A 12,698-nucleotide genomic window follows, 5' to 3' on the forward strand; every position below is an offset into this window, starting at 1 on the left:
TTGTATTTAACCTAAATTGGCTTAGGTGGAGTCTATTTCACTCACAAAGTATCCTTGTCTATATGGAAACTTAAAAAAAAAAGAAGGAAGAAAGAAAGAAAATTCAGACAACCTGCATGTTACAGATCATGTATGTATGCGTTTGTGTGTGCATGTGCATGTGTGTGATTCTTAGTGGTTATAAGTGATAAAGTGAAGCCCAATTGACAGAGCTTTAACTCTGATAGGAATTTAGACAACTACACCTCAAGGATATTACAAAGGTATGAAGAAGGGGACTGCCATTTCGAAGTTCTGTGTTGTCTGTGATAAGTTGGTGGAAGACAGCTGAGATATGGATGCCAGAGTGGCAGCGGGAGTAACTCTGCACAAGGTTAGGAACCCAACAGCGGGCTACTTCAGATTGGAGGCCAAATGAGAAAAAGGCATAGTCAAGTGAGAAGAAATGAGTTTCAGTTCCCACTTTGCTTCCACTTGAAAGAATTAGAAGAATTCCCTAGGTCTGCCTCTTTGGAGTCACAGAAGGTATATTCTAGACTAAGAATAGTTACATTTGAACATGCATAAAACTAATGTGAGCACACAGGAGGGAGCTCTTGCCTCCAGCTTCTGCAATGGTCCTGAACTGGCAATCTGCACTCCTGCCCCAGCATAAGAAACCATGCAAGTTTCTACTCCAAAGCTGGCCGGCCTCTCCTGGCTTGCCAAAAAAAGGGGAAAAAACACATCAAGAAGCATTTAGACATACTGACTAAGTACAACATAAATAGACTCAAGGAACAAGCCAATGAGGAAAATTTGAAAGTAGAACAGAATTTATCATCAAAATCCTATATTTGGCGGTGGCAGCATTTGTCAAGCATTCACAAGGGTCTGCACTTGTGCAGAAGGAGGATAAAGAAGCTCTGCAGTATTTGACCATAGAAGTGACAGAATTTGAAGACACAAAATTGGGTTACTGGGATGATTTTTATTTTGATGAAAATTGATGAAACTTGAACAATAAAATCCTCTCCAAAGAATTTGATCTGAATGAGAGCAGCAACCCATCTTCAAAGTCCACTGAAATCAAATGGAAATCTGGAAAGGATTTAACAAAATGCTCAAATCTAATACAAAATAAGACCAGCAGTAGTAGGTACTGTGAGGAACCAGAGCTGCCTTCCCTGGTTTGCTAAGCATTCTGATGTAGATGCAGTTGAGTTAGGAGAGGTCATCAAGACAACATTTGACCACTACAGTCAAAATATGTGTCCACTAATTATGATTTAGTTCCTGATATAGATGATGATGAAGAGGAGGCAGAAGATAATGGTGATGATGATGTAGAAAAAGAAGAGGAAAGATTGGAAGATACTGATGAAGAAGGGGATGAGAATGAAGTTAAAGAAGATAAAGGTGAGGATGAAGGGGAAGAAGAATGACCAGCACAGGACACTAACGGATTCCAACCTTCTTTTATTATTTTCTTTTTAGTTTTTCTCCAGTCCATGAGAGCAAGTTTCTGTCATTTTTCCTTCTTCTGTCTTGTACTCAGTCACACTGCTTTTGAGGTCCCTTCTCAGCACCTTGTTTTTGGCTCATTTGGGGAAAAATATCTCCAGCAAAATCCAATAGGAAAAAATTCAATGTGTTCAAAGGGTAAATGTTTGGCAAGATAGACAAGTCCAGTTTTATTTAGGCCTTGCCCTAATGTACACACGTATTCAGGCATTATGTAATTTCCAGTACTATGCGCAATTTTATGTTTTTTATGTATCAGAAGAATTTAAACTTCTTGAAAGCCTACTAAATCAGAACAGAGTTGATCGACCGAAACAACAACAGAAAGTTTTATAATGTAAAGAATTGAGGTTTAAAGAGAAAGTTAAACAAAATTTATATTTGGCTTTTAAAAAGATGATTATTCACAGATAAAGTGGAAATCTGTTGTCGGTCCTCCAAGATGAGACAGGACTGCAGCTTACTGTGTGCTTACTGCGTGCTTACTGCGTGCTTACTGCGTGCTTACTGCGTGCTTACTGCGTGCTTACTGCGTGCTTCAGACAGATTTGGAGTGTGCAATGAAAATTAACAAGGACCCCGAGCCCCTGGATTTACTCCTCATATAGATGTAGGCAATGTAGAAGACATGAATGCAGTGCCAGTATCTCAAGATACTCCACACTTTGGTTGTACCCGTGATCAACATGGCTATCTTGCTTCAACCGCTCCCATTGCCCACCTTCACTCTAGCCAAGCCCCTTCCTAAGGAAACTGCCACAAAGAAAAGGAGCACAGCACCAGTGGTCCATCTTCCTGGTGTTGTCTCAACATTACCCTCCCCAGCATCTTACCTAAGTTCCGCTCTTTGCTCTTTATACTCCAGCTCTTCTCAACTTTGAGCTTCCGGTGTTCATGAAGTAATGATTATCTCTGAACAGCATGGTCCAGACCCCACTGTGACTGCTATGCCATGCTGCTTGCTGAAGGTGTAAATGCTGCACATTCCCGTCAATCCCTGACAATTGGGAGGGTCCTAAATATTGGGTGCAGACTTCACAAGAACAGCCTGAGCCACCTTTATGAAAAAACAACTAAAGAATCTTGCTCACGACAAGGTGTCACCTACCAGGGATGGGGCATACAGGGTAAAGACACACTCATTTCTGAACCAAACGGAGAGGCAGGCCAGAACCCAGTGTACTTACTACTTCAACACTATGTGGAAACAATAAGCTACTGATCACTGCAGTCCGGAGAGAAGGGAAATTTGATATGTAAAATTTGGATATCAGGCATCAATTGTTAATGGCAGTCAAGCACAGTGACCCAAGGATGAGGAGAATATTTTATCCTCGTCTTACTGTTATGTGATACCCCATTCTCTGGACAGATCAGAGTGTTTGACAGCCTTGAACTCAGTATGCAATCAGTGATAATGGCTCCTTTGATTGGGCCTCCTTGTTCTTCCTTCTGCAATTCACCAACTAACACCCTGTTGCCACTGTAATATATTGTGAGAATAAGTAGACATGTGTCTTTTATGAAGCGTTGGCCATTGCCTGCCATCCACACTGTGGATGTACCTACATTAAGGGTCATTTGCTCCTCCATCATATATAAAAAGTCAAAGGTTTGCTTCTCTTCTGTTTGTGTATTTGTTACTTAAGAGGGTTAAAACAAGGTCTTACTATGTAGCATTGGCTTGCTTGGAGCTGGCTATGTAAACCAGGCTGGCCTCAACCTCGTAGAGATCCACCTGGCTCTGCTTCCCAAGTACTGAGGCTAAAGGAGAGGTCCACAGTTAATATCATGCATGGATGTAAAATCCTTGCTTCTAAGATAAGCACTAAGACAGCAATGCTTGTGTTTACACTCGCTGTTCTTTTAGCATGGTGGTACAAGTTCAAGACAGGAAAACCGAGCAGGGAACACAAAGAAAGCAAGAGCACTCTGGAAGGAAAAATGAAATTATTCCTGTTGCCACACAGTATAAGATTATTTATACAAAATCCTACAAATCTGGAAAGAGACTGTTGGAGATAATACATGTGTTTAGCAAGGTTGCAGGATAAAATAAGCAAAAGTTAAGTATATTTCCACACACTCAGTATGATCAAACCAAAAGGAAGTTAAGAAAAAAGTTACATTTACAAGTGGAATATCAAAAACCAGCCAAAGGTTATACCTCTACATCAGTGACCCGACCTGTGTCAATATTAAATATTCATATCTATAGCCAATTGATTTTTATTATGTCTGCCAAGATAATTCAAAGAAAATATAACTGAACAGTGTTGGCGAAAAATAAATACCGAACAAAATATATGGAAATTAGTGTCCTGAAGCATATATTAATTCAATAAATATAAGACATACAACTATGAAATACAGAGGAAACATAAGGGTATATGTCTGTTATTTTGGGTTAGGCTACTTTTGGGCAGAGTTGTTTGTTTTAGCTATGACAGAAAAGCAAAAGTGGTTTAAGAAAAATAAATTAGGGGGTTGGGGATTTAGCTCAGCGGTAGAGTGCTTGCCTAGCGAGCACAAGGCCCTGGGTTCGGTCCCCAGCTCCGAAAAAAAGAAAAAAGAAAAAAAAAAAAGAAAAATAAATTAGACTCTATAAAAATCAATACATTTTATATAACAAAGAACACTCAAGAAGGTGAGGGACTGAAGAGCTTCATCAGAAATTAATAGTGTATAGTACTCTTTCAGTGTATCTTGCTCATTAGTTATCAACAGGACCTACTCACAACCACCAATGACTCCAGCTCCAGGAGGATCCAACTCCCCTGCCCTCCCTAGACTCCTTCACAGATGTACACATACATACATATAAGCATGCACGCATACACATAATTAAAAATAAAATAAACTATAAAAAAACAACAAAGTGAGAAGACAACACACAGTGAAAGAATCAGAAAATATATCTGATAAGGCCTTAGGATTCATAACACATAAAGAACACAACTCGCAAGTCACAATAAAAAGGCAAATAACTAAATTTCAAGATGAGAAAAAAATATAAAAAGTATTTCTTCAACAATTTGCAAGTGGCCAACATAAAAAGGTATTCAACACCATACATAATCTAAGAAAAAAACCAAATCATTTTGAAATTTTATATATGCATATAATATATTCAGATTATTTCCATCTCCCCCAACTCTCCCCAGAACCCTCTTGCCTATCACTGAACCTACCTATAGCCACACTTGAAGAAAAGTGACTCTCCCTACCTATGCAGCCATTAGCTGCCAATAGAGCCTCTTCCAGGGTCAGGGGTGGGACGTCAGTAGCCCCTCCTCCCCTCTAGGTTGATATTTTTAACTGGCTTGATGTTGTGTTGTCTTGTGTAAGTCACAACTGCTATGAGTTCATGTATACAACAGCCATGTCAGGTCCAAGGTCACCATCTCACAATGCTTCTTTGGCTCTTTCCGTCCCTCCTCAGTGATGTTTCCTGAGCTTTGGGCTAGGGGTTGTGGAGGTTCATCTACGTGCCCTGTTTATGGAAGAGCGCTCAAAGCCTCTTATTCTCAGCACTTCAAACATTAATGTACCCCTGCATTAATTGATCCTTTCCAAACTTGTCTACTTTCTTTCCCTTTGAGGAATATAAATCCCAAGCAAAATCATTTTCCTGAATTTATTTTTTTAATTATCCTTTTGTGTTGGTAAGATTGCTCAAATGGGCAGAAGCACTTTCCATCAAGGCTGATGACCTGAGTTTAGCCTCTACACTCACTTGGGGTACTACCTATTGAAATATGAAGCATATTCAAATCTATGACCATAAACATAACTATTTAGATGGCACTTTGACACCATGACCATTATAACAAACAGTAGGGTCAAAGTTGTTTGCTTCTAAATCTATTTTTTTAAATTTATTTAATACTTAATAATAATTCTTTGGTTTCCGGGCAAACATCCCCCTCCCCCCTCCCCTTCCTTATGGGTGTTCCTCTCCCAACCCTCCGCCCATTGCCGCCCTCCCGCCAACAGTCTAGTTCACTGGGGGTTTAGTCTTAGCAGGACCCAGGGCTTCCCCTTCCACTGGTGCTCTTACTACTAAACCCAGGCATTAGAGTATGGCTGAACTAAAACTATGCTAATGAATGTTTGCTCAAACTCATGGTCAACAACCCCTAAGAACTATTGGGAACAATGGACTCCTGCGACATATTTACCTTGCCCTTTTTCTTCTCCAGCTCCTCATTCAGTTTTTCCTTGTTCTTCAAATCTCCTGTACTTTGCTCGCTCTGGAAGCTGTGATGTTTGCAGCAAGCAGTCCTGGATTCAATCTGCATCCTTTCCCATGCCTTTATACTGGGTATTGCAAAATCATTTTCACATCTATATCTCCAGGATACATCTTGGAACACTAGCTCTCAGATTTAAGAATTCTAAAACCAATATCCTGATTCCAACCAGCCCCAAGTAACTATCTCTCCAGCCTCTCCCAATTTCAGGAAGTGCCGGTTCCATCAGTCCAACTGTGTGTGGGGCTCTTCAGAGCTCTCTTTATTTTTCTTCTCCAATATAACCTTCAATAAAACTACACTGGGATTACAAAGAAGAAAAAGAAAAACAAACAAGCAAGCAAACAAAAATGGACTATAACTGATCTCCATTCGTTTTGCTGCTACAAGAAAACCCCTGTGACATCAAAGTTACTTTAACCCTGAGCTGACTTCCTCCATGTTTTCTTTCTTATTCTCCCTTCCTCTTCCTTCCTTCCTCCTTTTATTTGCAGGATTGGAACTTAAGAAAGATATTAAGGGGAGAAAGATGGAGTAGGGGGCTTATGAATGGGACATCAGGAAAGGGAATAACATTTGAAATGTAAATAAAAATATCCAATAAAAAAGAAAGCTATTTTAATATAAGCTTAAGCATAAAGTTTGATAAAAGGGGTTGTTCAGACTATGGTGGTTTAAATAAGAATGTGCTCCCTAGGCCACAGATTTGAATGCTTAGTCACAAGGGAGTGGCATTGTTTGAAAGGATTAGGAGGCTTTGTTTTAATGGATGTGGCCATTGCAGAAAGCGTGTTACCGGGGATGGGCTTTGAGGTTTTGAAAAGTCCCAGCCAGGTCAAGTTTTCCCTCTCCCTGGTACCTACAGGTCCAGATCCAGATTTTAGCTACTTGTCTGACACCATGTCTGCCTGCATGCCACCAAGCTCACTGCCATCAGGAGAAGGGACTAAATCTCTAAAACTGTAAGCAATCCCCAGTTAAGTGCTTTTTTTCAATAAAAGTTGTGTATGGTCATGGCATCTTTTCACAGTAATAAAACACTAAGACACAGACAAAAAGTTAAAACCTACCCCAAAAAGTGGGTGTGGGCTTTTCTGAGAGAGAGCCACACTCCATTGTCTTATACTAACAAAGGACCTGGGAATGTTTGAAGCTGTTATTTAAAAACAGTTGCTAAGAAGTCTAAGAGATGGCAGGGCAACACCTGAGTGACGCCTGACAGTATTCTAATTGACAGGTAAAATCCCAGACCACACAGATATGGAAAGGTAGAATAACTTTGTTTGTTTACTCTAAACAAAGTCAATAATTTTGTTTGGGATGCTCAGAAAATGTCTGGAGGAAAAATAAAGCCCTAACTGAGGTCATGTATATTTAGACTTAAATATGTCCCATTGCTACCTTAAAATAAAACATCTACATATGAAGGCATAAATATGCTGTGGAAGTTGCTAACATAGAGGCAACAGCTCTTCTGTTCTGGGTGTTCTCCCTTTTTCTATTCTTACAGTCTCATTTGACGGAGCTGCCAGCCCTCACACTTTCCTCAGCCAGTGTCCACAGTGCTCTACACGACATGTGATGCCAATCTTAGGAGCTCTTTGTGTCCATTGACTTTTCTCTCTCTTTTGCTCGGATTTTCTTCCTTGTATTTCTTTCTAAAACAGGTATCTTTTCGAATGCCACTCCATTAAATAAATGTTCATTGATCATTGTACATAAAATGGCAAACCATCTTCCCCACTGTGCCCATTTACCTTTAATTCTGCTTTACTTTCCCAAATAACCCCTCCTACTTGCAGCTACATTTGTATCATTGCAACTTGCCTCACTTCGTTAAATATAAGCTCTGCACAGTGCTTTATGCCCAGAATCTAGCACCTGGAATGAAGGACTCCCTATTCCAAGGTCAAATGCAGTGAGTTTTATTTGTTTGTTTTTGTTTTTGTATATTTTTATTTACAGTTCAAATGTTATTCCCTTTCCCAGTTTCCCTGACATAAGCCCCCTATCCCATTCCCCTCCCCTTCTTCTATAAGGGTGTTCCTCTCCCCATCCACCCCCCTTCCCGATCCCCCCCATAACATTCCCCTACATTGGGGGTCCAACCTTAGCAGGACCAAGGGCTTCTCCTTTCATTGGTGCCCAACAAGGCCATCCTCTGCTACATATGCAGTTGGAGCCCTGGGTCAGTCCATGTATAGTCTTTGGGTAGTGGTTTAGTCCCTGGGAGCTCTGGTTGGTTGGCATTATTGTTCTTATGGGGTTGCAAGCCCCTTCAGCTTTTTCAGTCCTTTCTCTAATTCCTCCAACGGTGGTCCTGTTCTCAGTTCAGTTGTTTGCTGCTAACATTTGCCTCTGTATTTGACACGCTCTGGTTGTGTCTCTCAGGAGATATCTATATTCAGTTCCTGTCAACAGGCACTTCTTAGCTTCATCAATCTTATCTAGTTTTGGTGGATATGTGTGTGTGTGTGTGTGTGTGTGTGTGTGTGTGTGTGTGTGTGTGTGTGTGTGCGCGCGCGCGCGTATGGGCCACATGTGGGACAGGCTCTGAATGGCCATTCCTTAAAAAGATGATCAATGCTAGGAACAGTAAAGGAAGAGGCAAGATCTACCCAAGTGTTGGCCAGTGAGCAGAATCAGTCCTGAGCAGCAGAACAGAGATTTCAAAGGAAATTCTGAATGAAAGGGGTTCAAACTCTTACTATGTGAAGACAATTTGGATGTGTAATATACCAGAGAAACATACCAAGCACAGTGAATTGCTTGCTTCTCAAGGAAACCCAAGACTGGCTTAGGGTTTTGCTGGCAGACCTTGACTTTGTATTGGATAGCACTTATGTCCACAGGGCTCAGTTGACGCAAACATCTTTATTTCATACTGGGCCAGACACCACTCATTGTCTTGTGGAGGCAAAGGGTCTCAGGGATGCACCGAGGACTTGCTGTGCTCTGTGCTGTCCAGACATCACTTTTCTCTGCATGTTCTCCTGCACCAGGAATGAAGAAAAGCACTTCAGCTAAATATTTACTAAATGTCCCAGGACAAAGTTCTATAAGGTGCTAGAGTTTTAGTCTACTGCCTCCAAAATGGTAGCATATCCCAAAGAAGGAGTGAGAGCAAGAAGGAGGGTGTGGAGGTGGAATAAACACAGAGTGCATAGGTGTGCACTGTCACTGCAGCATGACAAATGAAAGCAATGTTGGCAGTGTTGAGGGATGTGGTGGGACCAGAAAAGGAAGGCTTGGGCTTAGCAGCAGCTGAGATAGTTTTGTCTTGTCTTGTTTTGTTTTGTCAACTTGGCAAAATGTAGAATCATCTGGGAAGATCATCAATGAGGGATTGTCCATATTATTTAGGTTTATAGATTTATCTATAGGAGACTGTCTAAATTAAGTTAAGGTATTTAGGAAGGCTCAACCCAGTGCACATGATACTATTTCCTAGGCAGGGAGGGGTTCCTGAATTTTACAAGAGTGGAGAAATTGAGCTGAACAAAATCACGCAAGTAAGTATTCATTACTCTTTGCTCTTGACTATGAATGTGCTACATATGACTAGCCACTTCAACGTTTTATCGTCTTGACCTCCTTCATATTATATACTGTGCCCTGGAATTAAGTGCTAAAATAAACCCTTTCTTGACCCTACTAAGGACTCCTAATAATGGAGGCTACCGAGTCTGAACTTGCCATCTTTTGTGGCCAGGCAAGGCTCCCATTGGTGGGCTGGGGTTACAGTAAGTTGGGTTGTTGTCCAAGAGGGTCCCATGGAAATCCCTGAACAACCCTGGCTGGTGATAAGACAGATGTTGCTCTGAAAACTGACAGCAAGACCCTATTGCTTCTGAGATCAGACGAGATCAGCCACGTTCATGGTGGTATGGCCGTAGATGAGGCCCTATTGCTGAGAACAACATCTACATAGCTCACTGAACATATAATGGTTGAACTGATGCCTTCATAGAGCCTTTGCCCCCATGTTCTAGTCTCTTTGTGGGGAAAGGAACTCACAGGCCAAAAGAGAAATGTGGACATCAACCCAGTCACAAAAAAACCTTGACCTAGAGTATGTCTTGCCTGCAAGATGTGCTGGGACAGTGGTGGTGCAGAACTTACAGGAGTGGCCAGACAATTTTTGGTTAAGAGGCATATGCCATGAGAGAGAGGCCATGTCCTACACTGGTCTGGGTGGCTAGAAACTAGAGAGTAGACATCCCAGAGACCTGGGATAGAACCAAATACAACTGACCAATAAATAAATTAAAAATAAACAAATAAGATGATTCTTAATGATATTTTGCTATGGTTGGTGCCTTGTCTAGTCATTATCAGAAAGACTTCCTCCAGCAGCAGATACGAGTGGGTACAGGGACTCACAGCAAAGCATTGTGCAGAGACTGCATAAATTGGAGTTCTCCATCAGCTCTTTCACCCCAGAGCTCAGAAAAACCCACCGAAGAGGAGGAAGAAAGCTAGTGAGAGTTAGAGGGGGTAGAGGACACCAGGAGTATATAGCCCACTGAACCAACTAAGCAAGGTTGGCGTGGTCTCACAGAGACTGAAGTGACAAGCATGGGACTTTATATGGGTCTGCACTCAGACCTATGTAGATATTTTATAGCTCTTATCTTGGTGTTTTTACAACCAATGGTGGGAGGTGGTGTGTCTCTGACTCTTTTACCCGCTCTTGAGACAACTTCCCTCCTGCTGAGTTGCCTCAATATGAGGGCTTTTGCCTTGTCTTATTGTATTTTGTTTAGTTGTCTTTAGTTGTTGTCTCCTGGAGGCCTGATCTTTTCAGAAGTAAAAACAAGGACAAGTAGATCTAGGGGAGAATGGAGGTGTGAGGAACCGGGAGGAGTAAGGGGAGGGGAAATAATAGGTCGGGATGTATTATATGAGAGAAGAATCTATTTTTAGTAAAAATAAAGTAAAATAAACCCTTTCCTCAAAGTTTCTTTTTGACAGAATATTTTATCACAACGGGATAAATAAAATAGCATGGTCTTGAACCTAGAAGCCACCCATAGCTTCACTATGAATGCCCTAGATTTTTTTTTCACCAGTCAGCAAACAGCAGCTACTATAGAATAGTTGTAGGTAGACACCATGCAAAGCTCTGTAAACTCTGTATAAATAGTCTGTAATTGGTTACCATAAACCAAGTCGAGTCAATAGTCAACCTGATTTTCTGGCCTTACAAACTCTACAACTAAAACTTTTGCTTGTTTGTTTGTTTGTTTTCCTGATTGTTTTCAAAAACTTCCTTGGTGACAAAATGAAACTCTACATTTTCACACAGTAACAGATGGCTCCTTGCCACAAAGGGGAGCCATTTACCCTGGGTAATATAGGATGTAAACAGAAATTAGTGCTTATACATGCCAGGGAGTACTTTAAAGAGTTTTGTAGTTATTCAACCAATGAACTCTCATAATGTCCCAAGGAACTGAATTCCTAAGTAAGTTGCCCATGCTTAAACAGATAATAAACAGAACAACTGATTTCATTACGCAAAACTCTAGATTCCAAGTAGTATACCTCTAAAGTTAATTACACCTGAGATACAAACAAAGACCTCTAATTACATTTTCCTTCCATGTTACCTTCCTCTCAGCAAAGGTGACATCAGTCTAACTCACTTCTATCTTGTCTTTTCCATGCATCCTTTGGCTTCTATACTTCTCATTCCAATCTAGACTTTGCACGCACTTTGCAAAGGTTCTAGATCTTGACTCTTTATACCCTTTGCTAGGTATAGATCCACCAACCACCCAACTTCAATGCAGTGTGTTCTCTTCCTACTCTTCCCTTGTTAAAGGCTCCTGGATACTTTGAACTCTGTTTAAATATGACTAAGACCGTCACCAAATAACATGAGGGTGAGACTGAGTAAAATGGCAGCCTCTGTCTTGTGACTGAATTCCAGCATCCCTTGAAGACCAACAGTTATACAAGAATCTCCTAGAATTTTTAGGTTTCAGGCTCCACTAAGAATGTCTCTCGTGGTAACTGCAATGTAATGACACTTGCATGTCCTTATTGAGATTACTAACAGATTTACGCACTTGGGGAGGTATGTCCACACCATTTATAATTCTGTCCATCATCCTGCAGCAGGCTGGCTTCTATGTAGGGTCCAAAGAATGCCACTTAAATGCCGAATGGCTGACTGCGGGCTGCAATTGTTCCTGAGTAACAAACAGTAAGTGAAAGGAAGGACTTACATATCCACTCTGTAGCTAGAGCCCTGTGAAAATTAAGCAAGTCTGAAATGGTTCACAAGAGTATAAGCAAAGCATATTAAAAACAATAAAAATGCATAAACTCTGAACACAGGGAAGGGTAGGGGCAGTCTGGAGCTTCCAAGTCATTTCCAAGAACAGCCTTCCTCAGCACTTGGAAAGTGAGCAAATCAGCCTTCTCTCCAGAACTCAAGTACCAGCCACCAGAGACATTCCATGAGACCTAGGCCTTTTTCCATCTGCTTTATTGTCAGCCCAAGCCAGATAGAAAGTGAGGATCGTAAGAGAGTCCTCCTTTCAAAGATGATGGTGGTTTAAGGCAAGACTGAAAACATTGTTTTACCAAAGTTCACTACTCTCCAAACTCATGAAGTTTTATAGACTTTTTTAAGATTTGGAATCTACATGATTTATCATGAAAAATATTTGAGAAAGCTGTTAGTGTGACCCTTCAGTTGACCCCAAGTCGCTGCCTCTGTCTGACCCTCTGGGAAGCTGGTGTGAAACAACCTGCCTTAGTCATATCAGTGGTTGCCAGGCCTGGCAGGAGGATCACAGGTTCAAGGCTAGCCTAGGCAACTGAGATTCCCATCTCAAAATAAATTTTAGAAACAGTTGGGGGCCATAGTACATAATGCTTATCTAGCAAGTGTGAGTCCCTAAGTTCATGCCACAGTATTGAAAATGGGAA

General features: G+C 41.1%; 1 pseudogene; it reads left to right on the forward strand.

Moving 5' to 3' along the window:
* Nucleotides 1-334: 334 nt before the first annotated feature.
* Set-ps3 (Set nuclear proto-oncogene, pseudogene 3) lies at nt 335-1,424 on the forward strand (annotated as a pseudogene).
* Nucleotides 1,425-12,698: the final 11,274 nt, after the last annotated feature.

This window comes from Rattus norvegicus, chromosome 16 (genome assembly GCF_036323735.1).
Source record: "Rattus norvegicus strain BN/NHsdMcwi chromosome 16, GRCr8, whole genome shotgun sequence".
NCBI lineage: Eukaryota > Metazoa > Chordata > Mammalia > Rodentia > Muridae > Rattus > Rattus norvegicus.